Here is a 16,966-nt window from a genome sequence, read left to right on the forward strand (position 1 = left end):
TTAATTTTAGGATTATCTCTGTTGCTTTTCTCTAATTACTAAAAGTGAGTAAATTAGTCCACATTTCATTTCCTTAACAGAGCCTCTGCTTCTCTAAAGCTTCCCAGGAAAAGTGACTGAAACAGTAAAAATTACATGGCTTTTTATCTCTCCGGCAAAAACATGACAAGCCATTTTTGTAAGCAAGTTCCCATTTAGGATGAGATCTTGTCAAACAAATTTCAGACCAAATGTACTGTGAAAGAGCTGAGATATTAATCCCCCCAAATCAGGCCTTTTTAATGGAAATTCCAGATTAACCTGAATTACTGCAGTGCTATCAGCAAAATTCTAACACTGTTATTCCATTAACTATAATTTCATGAAACTACAAGGTTGTCATAGTTAACAGAGTGAGAGCTGTGATCAGAACATAACAGCATCATTAAAACATGAAACAACCAAACAGTATTGGCTTTAGACAGGGGCTTGTATGTCGCTACTGATCAGCCATAGCGTTCTCTCAACAGGTACTGTGGATTATAAATTCAAATCCCACATTAGAGACTGAACTCATGATAAATGAGGCCACAGTGCTTAAAATATAATTCCATATAGAAAGGCTGATTAACAAATACTACAGGTGAAAGGCCAGGTAATTCCACACATATAATCTATATTCTGCTACTGCATGGCATTCTCAGACCATTGGAAACTGTATTACAATATATTTTGCATTTTTAATTACCATGGAAGTGCCAAGATCAATGGATGGGTGGCTTTTCCTACAATGTGTAAGTAAAAAACATCACCACTTACATAGTAATATGTATTAGTTATTGTTCGAGCACGCTCCTATATCAATGTAAATTAATTTGTAATGAAAGCCCATAAATAGGATTTAATTAGAGAAATTAAATAATTACCATCTGTTTATTTTAAAATGTAATTTGCCGTAAGTTTACACACATGACCCTTAAAACAAACAAGATCCAACTCAGTTCTCTGATATACCATTGTTAACCAAGAGAAACTCCATTAAAGTAAAGCAGGCAGCCAAATTTACACTAGTGGGAGAGAAAAGTATGGCTCACAACCTTTCTCCAATTCACATCCCTATTCTAATTTCCCTTTGCGTTCCATGCTTCCATTCAATCACTACTTCTCCACACAATCTCATTTATCTCCTGCAGCTTCCATTCACTTTGCCCCTTTGCACATGGAAACATCTCCCACATCTTGTCCAAACATCCTGTTTCTTCTCCTTCTTCTTCATCTTGGGTCAGATCAATACAACTACAAAAACAACTACAGTTACATTCTAAGAGCTTCATTCTGCTCCTCAGTTGGTAAAAAGTATGCAGGCACCTCTTATTGCTGCAGGTCTGAATCCAGGACCAACAAGAACATATTTTATCTACAAATCTCTGCACTCCTGTAGCTCCACCCTGCAGAAAGAGCTAAATGTCCCCACGCTGCTCCGTCAGCTCAGAGGGGAGACCTACTCCCCCTATACTTGTCAATGGCTGATTATTTTCAAGAGACAAGCATAATTCCCAGAGGGGTACAGGCATCAGCTATTTAAAAGTGGGCAGTGATGGTTAGGTTTCGGTCACAGCCCCATGGCCCCACTGACCTGGCCAGCATAGCAGGATAGACATGCTTGTGGTTCTTTTTTGTGTGTAAAGGGCTCTGCAGATGTAAAGCAGCAAATATTACTGAGACTACAAAGTATTTGAACAGGTTGGTCAACTGATTTATGGAGCATTACAGGGAGTCAAGATGTAACAGACACACACAGCAGCCAGGTATACAGCAAGGGCCAGGGTTGACATGAAGCAAAATACACTGTGGTAGTTGTATTTATTTTGTTTTCTTGACAGAATATCATAAAAAGAATCACAAACCACAAAACTCATAATGACAGGAAAAGATGTATTTAAAACCTTGCTTGCAGAATAACAACAGGTATACTTACAGCAGGCAAATATTTAGTGCCTTTGACAACAGTTGTTTAAATGACAGCACATATGGGCCCTTAACTGACACCCATCTATAGTTCTGCCTATACAGATGCAAGGGCAATCGTGATTGTTTGCAGATTACCACTGAACAGCAGCATAGGCATGTAACCTATTCCTCTGGAATACACCATGGTAATATTACCAAACAATTCAATAACAATTTTCAGGAAGTGGTAATAGTCCATACATAATTAATTTGCTTTAGTCTGTAAGTACATATCTCTCTGTAATACTGCATTAAAACTAGCAGTTACTGCAGCTTAAACCAAACAAACTCACATTTTGTTATTCTGTATCAGAGCCAAGGAGTTCTATTTTAGCTCTCCAACTATTATGCTGAGCAGGCTTCATTATGAATGTCTTTTAACGGAGAACTAAACCCCTTAAATCATAATTTAAGCAAGAAGCATACACAATTATATAAAATAGTATTGCAAAATAGTGTTAACATTATAAATGAAGCTAGGCTTCCGAAACTAAGCATTTCTATCCAAAAAAGCCTAATAAATAATTTGTCCAAAATGCTCTTCTTTTGCATTATGAAAAGCCTGCAGCATGTTTTTCACCATTCATTGCCCACAGTAGGTGTATCTGTATGATATCATCCTACTCCTTATGCACACCCTAAAATAGAACTTTGCCAATGAATTATATTGGCTAAAAGCACAAGTTGTACACTCTGCAGACCACGAATGTCAGAAAGAGGAAAAAACGATGGATGCTTTAGAAACTGCCTGTTATCCTTTTAACGGAGGGCCATTCTGACTCTTACTGTCGATAGTTTTGCTGTTGTCATTCATTGTGCCAATAGAAATCACACTGGGAAACTTTAACACATACTCTGGGGCAAAGGGACTGCACTAGTCTTTATTATGTATGGAAGTGGCTTCTCACAGACTCTAGGTTGTTGTTATTGTTTCTGTTATTTGAAAGTTTGCACATCAGTGCCAGATTCAAGGATGGCAAATGCCAGTGCAAATCACATCAGAACTATGTGAGTATCAATCCCATCCCTGCACGCTCCCATTCTCCATCACAGCTCCAGTTTTCAGACATGTGTCTATGTCTCTACGCCAGCATAAGCCTTTAACCCAATTTCCCCTTATCACTTTGTCCTCCTTTGTTCCCACAATTATTTCCTCCCCCCCCCCCCCCTCATCCTCAGCAGCTTCCTTTCATCTGGCTCCTTACCCTTTGCTAACAAACCTGCCCTCAAAAACTCTCTTCCATGATCCTGCCAGCGTGGCTAATGAAGGACCTATCTTCCCTCCTTCCTTTTGCCTCCAAACTTTTCAAATCTGTAACTCTTTTCTCTCTCTTTATTCAGGTTCTTATACTGGGTCCCACCTCTGAAGTGTCAGATCACTTCCCAAGAGTGCAAACAGCAAAAGTGATATCAATCCCTTCCATTCCTGCTAGCCACCGGTCAGGAAGGCAGGTTTAGTTTCTGGGTTTTTTTTAATATAAATACAAAGTATGAGAATGAAGGTAGTATTGCAGACATCCTGGGCAAAGAGGTCATGTTGCTTTTAGTCTGAATGCAGCAAAGTGAATAGTGACTCTTATTTCATCTAGCAGCAAATTCCATACATGGGTCTTGTTCCCCTGAAGGCTCATGAATTTCCCCTTATTGGTTGACAGTTTCGTTGTTCCCGTGGCAGGGATGGTGTCCCTAGCCTCTGTTTTGCCAGAAGCTGGGAATTGGCAATGGAATGGATCATTTGATGATCATCTGTTCTGTTCATTCCCTCTGGGGCACCTGGCATTGGCTGCTGCCAGAAGACAGGATACTGGGCTAGATGGACCTTTGGTCTGACCCAGTATGGCCATTCTTTTGTTCTTATGTTATGTTCTAACAAAGCAGTCGTGGAAGGTCACGTTCTTAGAAACAGGTCTTTTGGGTAGCCAGGGCCAGTCTCAGGACAACAGCCTTAAAATGAACTCTGTGTTAATGGGGAAGCAGTGCAGACAGCAGCTAATCAGGGTTATGTGTTCCCAGTGACCTGTGCTGCTGAGCAAGTGGGCTGCTGTGTTCTGGACCAGCTGGAGTTCTCTCTTGGCACAGGGCTTCACTCCTAGACACAGAGAATCACACTAGTCAAGCCTAGATATTACAAAAGCATAGACCACCATGGCCAAGGCCGTGTGCAGAGAATTGGGTTCAATCTTCTGGCCAGGCGCAGATGGAAGTGAGCATTTTTGTCACTCTGGCTATTTGGATGTCCAGGTGTGTCATAAATATAAAGGGAAGGGTAACCACCTTTCTGTATACAGTGCTATAAAATCCCTCCTGGCCAGAGGCAAAATCCTTTCACCTGTAAAGGGTTAAGAAGCTAAGGTAACCTCTCTGGCACCTGACCCAAAATGACCAATGAGGGGACAAGATACTTCCAAATCTGGAGTGGGGGGAAATAGGCTTTTGTCTGTCTGTGTGATACCTTTGCTGGGAACAGATCAAGGATGCAAGCCTCCAACTCCTGTAAAGTTAGTAAGTAATCTAGCTAGAAAATGCGTTAGGTTTTCTTTGTTTTGATTTGTAAATTCGCTATGCTGGAGGGAATGTGTATTCCTGTTTTTGTGTCTTTTTGTAACTTAAGGTTTTGCCTAGAGGGATTCTCTATGTTTGGAATCTGACTGCCTGTGAGATTATCTTCCATTCTAATTTTACAGAGTGTTTCTTGTATCTTTGTTTGTTCTTCTAATAAAGTTCTGTTTTTTAAGAATCTGATTGGGTTTCTAGGGTCCTAAGAAACCCAAGCTGGTCTGTGCTCAACGTGTTTATTCTCAAGCCTCCCCAAGAAAGGGGGTGTAAGGGCTTGGGGGGATTGCTGGGTGACAAGGAACTCCAAGTGGTCCTTTTCCCTGGTTCTTTGTTAACATGCTTGGTAGTGGCAGCATACTGTTCAAGAACAAGGCAAAGTTTGTGCCTTGGGAAAGTTTTTAACCTAAGCTGGTAAAAATAAGCTTAGGGGGTCTTTCATGCAGGTCCCCACATCTGTACCCTAGAGTTCAGAGTGGGGAGGGAACCTTGACAAGGTGCAGTGTGGAATCTAAAATGACCCCCAAGAATATGGACCAATTTAACAATCTGAGGGCAGATGCTTTAAATGGAAGGGGCTATTGTGGAAAAAGTTATTCCCAGCAGGAAGCAGAAGAGTGCCTGCATTTGCTGAAGTTGAGTTAAATTTGTCTATGTAATATGTTTCTTGACAAAAATCCTTCCCAGGCATTAGAAAACCAAATCCTGTTGAAAGGATGTGACCCAAGTCAAGAACAAGTATTTAGACCCTTATTTTAGTTAGTTTCAGTTTATTGACTGTACTTTCGGAGAATGAGAAGACTGATAAAGCATCCAGTAAAGTCTATCATCTCATCTTGTAGCTGTTCTGTTGTCCATCTTTACTCCTTTTTAGTCGAATTTATTGTGTAGCCCCAGTGATTAAAGGGGAATGAAACAGCGGGGGAGCCTCACAGAATTAACCAGAGAGAAGAGTGAGCACTGCTTACCCAAACCCAGGAGAAAAGAGGAGGAGCTAACCTCTCTTGTTAGCACAGGTTGGGGACATGCGCAACTGCAAAATTCCCTTTATTTTAACACCAGTGTAGCACTGTAGGTAAAGGAAACAAATTTTTTTACAGTTCATTCTAAACAATATACTGACATACTCAGGACTTGAAGCTTGAGATTTTATTTTCTAAACAAGTACTTTCCACATATTTTCCTTTGGATCAAAACTTCAACAGTCATCCCCAGCCTGAGCAGAGAGGGTAGGGCTGAGGCACATGAAAGATTACCAGAGCAGAGATGTTGGCAAGCACTGTACAGAGGAGCCTTAAATGGAAGGACAAGAAGTTTGACCTTGTTGCATAAAGCAATAAACCAGTAAAGCAGAACCACTGAAGTGATTTAAAGGAGGAGGATGCTACATGATCAAAGCAACAGTAAAGAGAGATGACTTTGCCAGCAGTATTTTGATGGTCTGGACTGAAGGTCAAAGATACTTACTGTAACCTTAAAATAATGCTTAATAATTGTCAACATTATACTCAAAGTTCTATGTACAAGTAGACATATGTTCTCAGTCAATAGTAAAACTTTAAAATGAAAAATTGAACGATCTTACAATTTAAATACACTTGTAATATTTCCCAATGCTGTATTCACGTTTGATACCACTTGAAAGGGCTTACTGAACTGAGAAGAGGGACACAAATTCAAAATGACAGAACAAAGTACTGTACATGGCTCAGTTATGAATGTTTACACTTTTCAAAAAAAGTCATCTTGGTTTGTAAACCACAGACAGACACTCTAACCAATGGGAGAACACACAAAAGATCTGAATTGTGAAGAGTTAGTCTTCTTCTATTATTTATCTTTCATCAGTTTGTTTGTTTTTTGTTATACCTCACTAAGGCTGTTTTTCTCCCTCTTTTCCATCTCGCTTTAATCAGCTAACAGGAAAGTATCTTACATGTAAATTTGAGTTCAACTACTTCCTTCAAACACTTACCAAGGTGGACAGTGGGACACGTCCCTTAACAGCAGGAGGGCCATGAAACTCCCCTCTTCCGTCTCTAGGGGTAACTTCCTGGGAAGTGAGTGCATGGATCGTGTGACTGAGAGCTTGTCTATATGAAGTCAGTGAATAGCAAGCCGGGGTACAAACCTACCTCATATTAGCTTGTTATGCACTGTCCATATGGACCTAGTGCTGCACACTAGAAATTCCCTAGTGAGCTTTAAGCTACTTCCTTTTCAAAGTGAGGAGATGAAAGCGCACTAAGGAACTTTTAGTGTGCACCAGCAGGGTCCACACGGACATATAGCATGTGGGAGGCTAGTGAGAGGTAGATTTACACCCCAACTTGCCATGCATTAACTGTTTGTATAGACAAGCCCTGAGTGAATGGGGAGGGGGTGAACGGGACTGACAAGTGTCATGCCTTGGGTGGCACGCTCACACATTTGAATTCCCACATCACACCTGCCTGCATCTGTGCTGGAATGTCATATATCCTGGTGAGGGGGGAGGAGGGGAAAATGGGGCAGCAGTCAAGCCTCAATGTTTCATGTGGATTTCCTCCTCCAGGCAATGGAGGCTGCTGTAGAGCCACAGTCTCTCTTACTCCTCCCCATCCCCTTTTCAGTGCTCCCCTGCTGCCCCACTGAGAGGAAAGACAGACAGTAGCATGAGCCCTGCTGCCATGATAAAGGACTACAGCTGGGGGAGTGAAATGGTGGGGGATGGGGGAGCCCAGCAGAGAAGAAGGGAGTCTGTGTGTGAAAGGGAAGTGGGAACCACAACTGGGAAGGAAAGGAATTGAGGAGGAGGCATAAATCACAGTTTCTCCATTAAGGAGGAAGAAGCCCTAGCAGCAGCTCCCTTGCTTCACTCACACCTCTTGCAAAGGGCATCATATAAGGAGCTTTTCAAAACTTGGCACCTGAGGATGAGTGGAGAGTTGGGCTGAAGGGAGAGATCAATGAATGAATGGGAGCAGTGAGATTCCGGGGAGAGTAGAAAGGTTGGGGGAGGATTTGAATGTTTATGAGTGCACATATGAGCAACTGAGATGATTCTGGAGGCCCTGAAGGAGAGACTGAAGTAAGAAAGAAGAGGGGGAGCTTCAAAGAGAACATGGGGAGGTGAGGGAAGAGGACATAAAAAATGTTGTGCCAGAACAAAGGAGGTGGATAAAGAAGGGAACAACAGACAGACACGAGACTTGAGGAATTGAACTGTTTTGAAGTGGGGAGTTCTTCCTGCTGGCTCACTCTGTATTGTGTTTGATGGGTTGGCTTTTCTTTAGAAGATTTTAATTTTTTTGTATTCAGCCCTTACTCTAAGGTACTGAGCTATCTCACAATAAGCTCCTTATAAATAGATTAAATAATAAATTATTCCCTGTACATAAACACATTCCCATATCGATTCTTTTCTCTCTGGTAAGCTAATTAAGCCGACATCAGGGCAAAGTCTGGAAGTATACTAACTTCTAATTATGCCCCTGTATCCAAATGTTTGACCGGGACCTTAGTCATTATCAGTGGAAATTTCAGAGTGGAAACCTTGGTTATACGAAGAACCTTTGTTTACTTTGTAAACTATTAAAACAAAAGTGATTTATTTTCTTAGGCTATTCCTATCTCAGACAGTAACCACATTTGGGAAGATTTCTGAAGCAGTCCTGTGTGGGGATTTACTCTTAAATATTCCTGAAAATTATCATTGGTATTATTACTAATTGCCCATAGTGCCCAAAGTGTGATAAGAAATTTCCAAATAGAACAGAAAGCACAATCCCTTCCCTGGAAATTCACAGTCTAAAGACACACAAAAGCAATTAACTTGACCTTACCTGCTAAAAGGCGTAACCCCGCTTGACACCTTTTACACAGCTCGTGAAGTCACTTGAGGCCAAATAACCTGAAAAATAGGGAGGTGGTTTGACTTCCAGGAGGCTTTCATTATGTAAACTTAATTCAAGCTCTATAACACAACTTTAAAAAAAAAACCTTCATGAAATCAATAACTTTTGTCTGGAGACCACAAACTTGCTGCTATATCTTATACGTACAGGTACTAAAATTTATTCCGTAATATGAGAGGTTAAATCCTTTGGGTGAAATCCTAGACCCACCGAATTCAAGGAGAGTTTTGCCCTTTACTCCAGAAGAGCCAGGATTTCACACATCATATTATAAAATGGACTTAAAAATCGTGACTATCTTCACTAAAGGCTAGATCCACAGAAGGCCTTAGGCACCTAAAATGGCAGGTAGGCACCTATATCCAACATTTAGGTGCCATTGAGATCCTCCAAACCCTTGCTCAGCCACCACCTAACTTACAGGTACCTAAAATCCCTTGATGCCTAAATCTCCATTCCCTACGTTTCAGCCTCTGGGCATGTGCACTGCTGCCTCGTTTAGATGCCTGGGCAATTATCTCATGCCCAAGGCCCAGCAGGACTCTTAAAGTAGGTGTTTTCCTACCAATCTTGCCTGAGCCAGTAGGCATTCTCTGAGCATTCCTACACTGACACGACTCAGCCAGGAGGGGAGGGAGGCAGAGAGCAAGAGGAAGCAGCAGCAGCCCACCATATCGTCTTTAGCCCATTGAGAGTTCATCGGTGCGCACTAGTGTGCAGCAGAAGATCCAGACAGTTAGTATGCAGGAGGTTAGCACACTTCACATTCACATCCTGGCTTGCCATGCACTAACTAGGCATGTAGACAAGCCCCGAGAAAGATCCACACCAGAATATCCCATAACCCAGTGCTTAGGGAACTCCCCTGAGAGGTGGAAAACCCAAATCCAAAGCTTCAAAACCCTTCTCAACATCAGGCTGGGGAGGGGTTGGGGGTAACTGAACCCTTGTCTCCCACATCCCAGGTGAGTGCTCGAACCACTGGCCTAAAGGTTAAAAGTGTGCGTCTTCTCCGCCCGCAGCCATTTCTTGCAAAAAAAACAGTTTAGGCACCTAAGTCCAGGAGAGGGTTCACAGCTGAGACTTTCAAGCAGAGTTAAGTGCCTGACTCCCTGACAGGAGCAGGGCTTAGGCCATGCCCCTCTGCTCAGTATTTCCTACTTGCTACCTTAGACAGCTCCTTGATCAGCTCACTGCCTTTTGTGGATCCCATTCTTAGGCCTTGTCTACACTACTGCAATAAGTCGACCTAAGTTACACTACTTAGATCATAGCTTAGGTCAACTTACTGTGGTGTCTACGCTGTGCTGTGGCAACAGGAGGCGCTCTCCCGTCGACTTACCTTAATCTTCTCCTTCCGGTGGAGTACAGGAGTCAATCAGAGAGTGCTCTGAGGTCGATTTAGCGGGTCTTCACTAGACCTGCTAAATCAACCCCTGCTGTATCGATCACAGTAGCATTGATCCCCGGGAAATGAAGACATGGCCTTAGTCGCCTAACTCTTCCATGCACTGCACAGGGAGCCTAGGCATCTAACTTGGGGCTATGAATTCCACTGGATGGCAAGGCACCTAAAAGTAAGGCACTGTAATGGTCAGCATTGCAACACCTCAGTGCCTTTGTGGATCTAGCCCCAACTGTTACTTACACTATTCTAATATTGGAACATTGTAATATCTCAGAATGTTAGCTAAGCCAGTTCCAGTTTTGAAAAATCTGACAGCTTTATTTAGATATTCCATTATTAGATGTCTCATCTGAATAACTGGCTGCACTTAGGTTGTGCATACAGACTATGTGAATATTTAACTACTGCTACTTCTTTGTTTAAATCTTTTATTTAAAAGTGGAAAGACTATTCTACCAAACTATTCATAATCAAGGTTACAGAAGGAAATACATCAACATACAGTAATTGAGAACATTTCTAAACACATCTTAAAGAAGCATGGGATACAGAAATTAAGCAAAATATCCCATGTTGTGCCAAATGATAGAGATATTGTGGACTATAGAAAAGCTACTGGTCCCCATCTATCCAATTTCACTACTATAGCAAATGCCAAATAAAAGCGATACCTTCAAGAAATCCCATCTTTGTGTAGATATGCTTTGGGCATTAAGTGTGAGCTGTTTAATGGTCACTCAATGCCATAAAAAAATTATCTATCTAAATCAAATCCCATTACACAAATTCTCCTTCTTTCTTTGTTTCTTCCTTTTTTGTTACTAGGCAGTCAAGGGACCTAGCTAGCTCATTCACTCACGGTAGAGAAAGAACTGATGAGATGTGGGGTCCTTAAGATTCTCACTGGAAATTTTTCTCTCCCAGCAGGTGCAGAATGGTATAAGCTCCCATCCCTACTCCTCCTGCCAACTGTCTGGATTGCCATATGTGAAACACACAGAACTACTATTTTCAGTCTTTTAAAAAAAATGGAGGGGATAAAATTTGGTCTGCTCAGCAGAGTTTTGGTAGAGGCTGTTTTGTTTTGTTTTTTTTCGTTTAAAGCCACCTTCCATTAAAAAAAAAATCACAAAATAGCAGTAATAGAAAATAACTAGTATAAATCCATCAAAGGAAAAATAAAGTAAGCGACAGTAGGAAGAAAAGGGCAGTGGTAGAGTTACATTTTAAGAATTTGAAAATTAACATCTTAAAATGTTGTGTGTCTGTTTATTCAAATAAGCATTTGATTTTATAAAACAGGGCTAGCAAATGATTAATTCAGAGGGTTTTTTAAATTGGTTATTATGTTAATGAGCTCACTCCTGGTAGGGGCTTTCCAAATGCCCGGAGGGACAGAGTCTTCCTTACGAAAAACACAAAGTAAAGACTGTTCAATTGGTCAAGCTTTAAAAATCAGCTACAGTTCAGCTGTAGTGAAAGGTATATGGATTTTTATCATGTGAACAACAAACAGTATATTCCTTTCAGTTTTAAATAGCAGATTTGATCCACGGTTGTACTCTCCCTACACTCACAGAACTGGTCCTTAGATCAATAGAAGAGCCACACATGTAAGGACAGAAGGATAATAAAGATCAGCAATTGCAGGGTGAGAGACTCAGAAACAATTTAGGGGCAAGAAGATTTACTGGCCACTTGTGACAAGAGCTGAGAGCAACATAGTAAATAATCATAATTCCTTTTACTGGAAAATAAAATGGCTAAGGGGCAAACTGTGACTGTCTCCGTGCAGGTGCGTCATCACACCGTGCCCACTCACAAGGCTATGCCCTATGAGAGCAGGGTGTCCTAACACAGATGGCAGCACTGAACACCTGAGAGGGGCATGGCCTTAGCCCTGCCCTGCCCACTGTATGTCTGCTCCAGTTGGGAGATACAGTCCGCCCTTCTATGTAAGGTGCATGAAAGAGCCACTGGTATTACAACAGAGCAAGTGGAGGTAAGGCTGTCCTATGCAGGTAAAATGCTTCCTTCTACCAGGACTCAGGCAGTGCAGTTCCACACTGCTCTCATCATGGATCTCATCCTGCCTAGCAGCCTTAACCTGAAGTTTATTTAAAAAAATGTATAATTTAGATGAATGAAATTAAAGACGTTCCACAATTTTTAAGAGAAGCCTTTTAAGTTCAATGATTTGCTATGAAAAAACATTAATGGTGCCAGAGGAAGTATTATATGCTATTATTAGATGAACAATAAATACATTTTTAAAAAATTATCTTAAATGGAAATATAGCAACAGATTTGAAGAAACCACACAAGACTTTCTTCAGAATGAACACTTCATGTAACAGTCAACAGAAAGCAGCTCCTCCAGTTTGTGTAGGCCATCAGTAAAAGCAATCTAACATATAACAAGACGAAATCTTTCCTCTGAATAGGAAGAGTGTTTCCATCAATTAGCTTTAGTATGCAAAATATAATAACCGAGTTCGGGAATGGACTCTTTTTACTTTTCTCTTGAAATCTAACTGCATTCTCATGCTAAACTCCACAAGCTGCTCTTTAACAGGTTTAACGAATTTACTAGTTGCCTCAATTTTGAATTTTATCTTAACACAATATTTAACTTTATCTTTTAAGCATGCAAAATATTTCAGCATCCATGCTAAGTATTTAATATATTAATATCAGAAGCCTTTTTCCCAGGAATTCTATTTAAAGGATCACCTGTCATATTAAATGCGAGTTCCTGTGTGAAATGACACAGCAAAAGTGATAACCCGTATGAATTATAACTAAACCAATGGAAGATTGTTGTTCTATGTTTTATTGCTTTTGATATTTCTTTAGCAATCATCATTGCAGTCTGTCTCAACAATTCCCTGTGCACTGACATTCACAATAATGTGTTTTCATCACAAAGTTAGGCACTGTCATTAGATTTAGCAAAAGGCTATATTTTGCAGTTCCCAACCATTTTTCACACCTCACTGCTTCATTGGGATGGGAATGCAACAGTTTTTACATCTGTCATCTTTAGTAATAGTTACATGAATACAAGCATTAATAACAGATTACTGGAAATTTATAGAGAGATGATTAAGTAGATATGTTCTTGTTATCCAACATTGTTGTGGGGTTAGGAAAGAAGGACATGTCATAGTCTACTGATGCGGCAGAGCAGATTTGTCAACCACAATTTAATCCTCTGTAAAGCTTACTGTAGGGGGGAGACGTGGTGTCCCTCAGAGATTGACAAGGAGGGACCACAACCCGCTCCTTGGTTTGCAGAGCCAGGAAGGCTGCGCCCGCCCTGCCGGAAGCTGAGGGGCGGGACAAGAACGGAAGTATAAAAGGTGGGCCCTGCAGCTCAGTTGGGCTGGAGCTGCTGAGGGAGACAGACCCATCCTGCTTGCTGCTGGAGCCCAAAGAGGACCCCAGCCATATCTAGGACTTGCCAGAGCTGCCAGTCAACCAAGACGCCAAGGAGCTGCTGGGACTACCACTGGCAACCTACCCTGGGGAGACGGAGGACACCCACAGAACAGCAGCACCACGCAAAGGGGACATAGGAAGTAGCCCAGGATGCCCGACGCTTTGTTGCTCTGACTTGACTGCAGACCAAAGCCCCATAACCGTTTGGTGCCCTGCCCTGCCTGAGAGCCTGGGCTCATAGACTCAGTACAGCTCAGTCCAGCCTGAGGGGCCTCAGCTTTAAAGACAGCTAATTTTCACCTGATTGAGCACCATGACAAGAGCGTGACCGTGAGGAGGCATGGCCTCCCTCAGATATTGACAAGGAAGGACAGCCACGCACGCTTACACTTACAAAACACATATTTATTCAGTTTCATTATTTCATATCTACTTAATTCATACTTCCTTTTGATTTCTTACAATCACTCAACACAAAATATATTGGTTGTCAATGGTTGGGATGCTTAGAGTTATAAGCAGCAACGGTGCTTAACGAAGGCTTTGGCCTACAACTTTTCAAATTCATCAAGTGGTATAAAGATGCACAAGCTTTTTTTCCACTCTATACAGAAAGCAATTCTCTATTACCGAACCTTTGTATTAAAGACACAACATAGGTGAAGCCACCAAACCAGTAAATACTTTCACTGCAGTTTAATTCTCTGAAGGGAAACGAAAAAGTAGCTTGGAGAATATAATGATTTGTAGGTCACTAAGGAATGGGCACTTTGGGGACAGAGTAAGCACAGATCAGCTTTCAATGAAAGAATGCCGTGCAAAGGAGCAAATTTGACTCTCTCTTCCTCTGAATATACTTCTTTGTCACCACCTTAGCATCCCATTCTGAGGTCACGGAAGATCCTGAAAAGCAGCCCCAAAATATGATAATGTAAAAGGACATTCATATTAAAGAATGTTTGACCCAAGCCAAATAAAAACAAACTATATTCCAAAAAAATAAAAGATTTATAAAGTTTATTTCTTACATAAGGTTTGTAGACATGGATTAGAATCACCTGCTTTGGCTTGGGCACAGAAAAATCTAACAGTTCTCCAGCAGGTGCAGAACTAAGGCCTTGCCTTGACAGACAAGTCTGCGTCTTGGCTATAAAACTGTATCAAGGAGGAAAATCTATTACAAAGAGTAGCAGCTGTAACTGAGATAGGAAATGGCTTTTTAATTTTGGAATTCAGTTCAAGTGCAAGACTGAAATCATCCTTTCCAAAACCTCACTAACATGTCAGATTTTTTAAACAAAGTCATGTCTCTGTTTTTGCTGTACTTGATCAGAAGAACAATTAGTTTAAACAGATTAATACATCAAAAGATTTCTGCTATTATTGCTAAAGTTCTTCCAAGGAAATGGAAAAAAAGTCACAGAAGACACATGAATAATACATTTTTCAAATGTTGTTTTAAGGTTTTTAAATCTCAACCAATTACGTACCAATTGGTAGAGAGTGAAAAGTATTTGTGAAGTTCTCATAGATCTGAAACGCCTGATCATCTGCCAGTGTCACTGGAGACTGCTACTTCGGAGAAGACTGCAGTTGGGTAACACTGCCCTCATCAGCAGGTGTCACTGCTATCTACTCTAATTCCAAGTGTTCAAAAGAACAAAAGAAGATTTTGACCTGCTGAGAAAAAAGGCATGGCAAACTTAACATCAAACTAAGAACATACCTTTGATGTCTACCTGATAGCTGTAGTTCTGTTTGCTCTGCAGCGACAATGCAGACTCTCATAATGAAAGAAAGGATCATCATTTAGGCTACTTACTAAGTAATAAGGCCATTAAACCAAGACTGAACAGACTTGACTGAAAATGGGTTTAGCAGTATGAATCTAAATCACCTGAAAGATCAGTACAGTTCTATTACATTGTACATACACCTGGAAGAGGATCATGAGCAATGACTGCTTCCTTTTTTAACTCATCCTTCATTTCAGCCTTACAAAAAGAATGAACGGAGAAGCGGAGTGGGTGGCAGAGGGACCCATTTTTCACAAAGCACTCTCTGCTGAGGTGATGGAGGCGGAGGCTTCCCTCCTCCAAGATCAGATGCCAGCCCACACAATGACGGGGATCAGTGAGCTGAGGAGGGAAGCCTCAGTCAGCCCAATGACCAGCAGTGTTGGGCTCCATCGACTGCTACTCCAGCAGTGGGTTCCCACTAAGCCCACCCACCCAACAAAGGTGAACTGTGCAGGGGGTAAGGGGAGGTCTAATCATCTCAGCAAGGGCCTTGTGTGAAGTGGTAACGCAGCCCACACAGAGCCTCCTGCTTCAGTAGATTCCGGTGCCCACCGCTGTTCCCCAAGGAACAGCAATAGTCAGCCCCCTTCTCCTCTACCTTCTCTTCCCCAGCCACCACAATAGCAGCAGTGGCATTCTCACTCCCAGCCAGGCTGAAACATTATAAACCCAGGGTTGTGAGTTCAATCCTCGAGGGGGCCCTTTAGTGAAGAGGCAAATATTGGGGATTGGTCCTGCTTTGAGCAGGGGGTTGGACTAGATGACCTCCTGAGGTCCCTTCCAACCCTGATATTCTATGATTCTATGATTACATGCATCTTGCATCTGGCAGCTCTGTCTGCATACTTGGGGTCCACAGGAATGGCCTGTGATTGCAGCTCACAGCCAGCAGAGGCCATCAGCTCTCTGTGGCACAGAGCCAGCAAACAAAGAGCTGCTGTCTCCCTGCTCACCCTGTGGGATCTCAGCAGCTGGGAGATGCTGGCAACTCTGCTGTGTCTAGTGGTTAATCCAGCCCTGCCATCTGGTGGAACGGGAAGAGCCTTAGTGCAATGTTGGTGGTGAAAGCTGGTGCCAGTTGGTGCTTGGTGAGACCCAGCTCTCAGGACCATGTGTTAAGTAAAAAACAAGGGGATATTACTTCGACATAGTGTCAGACAGGTTCAGTCTCCCAGCTGGATGGGGGACTCTAGCTTTGTGGCACCCCAGCTTGGCTCCTGAGCAGCTGCTTCCTTCCATCCAGCGGGAGAACTGTAGACCACCAGGAGATGCACTCTAGGCAGTATCAACAGTTAGTCTCCTTTAGGTAGGATCCTTATGGCCCTGGATGAAAACAACAACAGCCCCACACACACACACCATGGAAGGACTCTGACCATGGGGACTTCACCTAGAAGACTGTGGAGGCCAGAGAAATATGGCTAGAACCGCACCGGATAGAGTGATGTAGGGTGTCACTCTAGCCATGTCTTGATGACTGTGTGCATGTTGAGGAACATGCTATAGGAAGGGGGAAACTTGACGGAGGAGTGACATGGGGAAGCTCAAGGGGATGCCAGATTGCAGAGGAATGGAGGCAGAGATGATGGGCTTGATAGGGAAAATTTATTGATTTGAGAGGGAGGAGGAGCAAGGAATTGAAAGTTGTGGTGACAAGGGAATGCAAACAAGGCGATGCGTATTCATTTAATATGCAACTTAGGACACTGTAGAATTTGCATAAATTATCCAGCTTTCCAAATTCCTGCAGCCTGTGATTTGTATCACATGATACATTTACAAATATTTGAGTCCCCCGCTTTCTGGGGTTTTTTCCTGTTAAAGCATTATATAATTTGCCAATCTACCAAACAGATAACTATTAACAGGGATCAGGGCCT

General features: G+C 42.0%; 1 protein-coding gene across 22 annotated transcripts in view; it reads right to left on the reverse strand.

The window, feature by feature from the left end:
- The window catches only part of FHIT (fragile histidine triad diadenosine triphosphatase), a 1,053,300-nt gene that overhangs the window by 887,190 nt on the left and 149,144 nt on the right, over positions 1-16,966 (reverse strand). For 18 of the 22 annotated variants that reach the window (XM_043552284.1, XM_043552281.1, XM_043552273.1 and 15 more), the window contains one exon: positions 8,367-8,434. The exons of 3 other annotated variants lie outside the window; for them this stretch is intronic. The gene's annotated coding sequence lies outside the window, so the exon portion shown is untranslated. Of the gene's footprint in view, positions 1-8,366; positions 8,435-14,777; positions 15,545-16,966 lie in introns of those variants that run through there. One more of the 22 variants, XM_037904144.2, reaches the window with a different exon arrangement.

This window comes from Chelonia mydas, chromosome 7 (assembly GCF_015237465.2).
Source record: "Chelonia mydas isolate rCheMyd1 chromosome 7, rCheMyd1.pri.v2, whole genome shotgun sequence".
NCBI lineage: Eukaryota > Metazoa > Chordata > Testudines > Cheloniidae > Chelonia > Chelonia mydas.